The sequence below is a fragment of the Rhinopithecus bieti genome, unplaced genomic scaffold (genome assembly GCF_001698545.2).
Source record: "Rhinopithecus bieti isolate Rb0 unplaced genomic scaffold, ASM169854v2 scaffold_8433, whole genome shotgun sequence".
Classification (NCBI taxonomy): domain Eukaryota; kingdom Metazoa; phylum Chordata; class Mammalia; order Primates; family Cercopithecidae; genus Rhinopithecus; species Rhinopithecus bieti.
In genome coordinates, this window is record NW_016805693.1 from 46143 (window position 1) to 47146 (window position 1004).

The window sequence follows — 1004 nt, forward strand, 5'->3', positions numbered from 1 at the left end:
AAAAAAAAAAAAAAAAAAAAAAAGAATCTGAAAAGGAAGTTAAGAATACAATTCTAAGCCAGGTGCAGTGGCTCACACCTGTAATTCCAGCACTTTGGCAGGCCGAGGCGGGCCGGTCATCTGAGGTCGGGAGCTCAAGACCAACCTAGTCAACATGGAGAAACCTGGTCTCTACCAAAAACACAAAATTAGCGGGCATGGTGGTGCATGCCTGTAATCCCAGCTACTCCGGAGGCAGAGGTTGTGGTGAGCCAAGATCACACCATTGAACTCCAGCCTGGGCAACAAGAGCGAAACTCCATCTGAAGGGAAAAAAAAGAAAAAAAAAAAAAAGAATACAATATCATTTATATTAGCATAAAAATAAAATACTTAGGAATAAATTTTACAAAAGCTGTGAAATATTTGTATACTCAAAACTATAAAACACTGATGAATAAAATTGGAGAAAGAAATCTATATAAACTGAGAAAGACATGAGATATTTTCAAACAAACAAAACCAAGAAAGAGCCACTAGAGGTGTCCTACAAGAAATGCTAAACAGAATTCTTCAGGTTCTAATTAAAAGATGCTAGAGAGTAACTAAAATATATATGAGGATATAGCTTTGTAAAGGCAAATACATGGGCAAATGTGCATGTGCAAACACATATGTAACATACACATTATATTCATAAAGTCTATATATAGGATATATAACTAATATCCATTTATCTATGTAGTATTGTAATTTTGGGTTGGACCCCACTTTTTTGGTAGAAATTTAAAAGAAACATGCAGAAAATTATTAATGCATTGATAGGTACACTATACATAAGTATGTAATTTGTTGACATCTAAAACATAAACCAGGAAGAGTAAGGAGCTGTAAAAGAGAAGAGTTTTTATATGTAATTAGTTTATATTAATTTAAGAGGATTGTTATAACATTAAGATATTATATGTAATTCCTATGACAAATATATAGACAGAATATTTATAAAAAAATTAAAAAGGAATCAA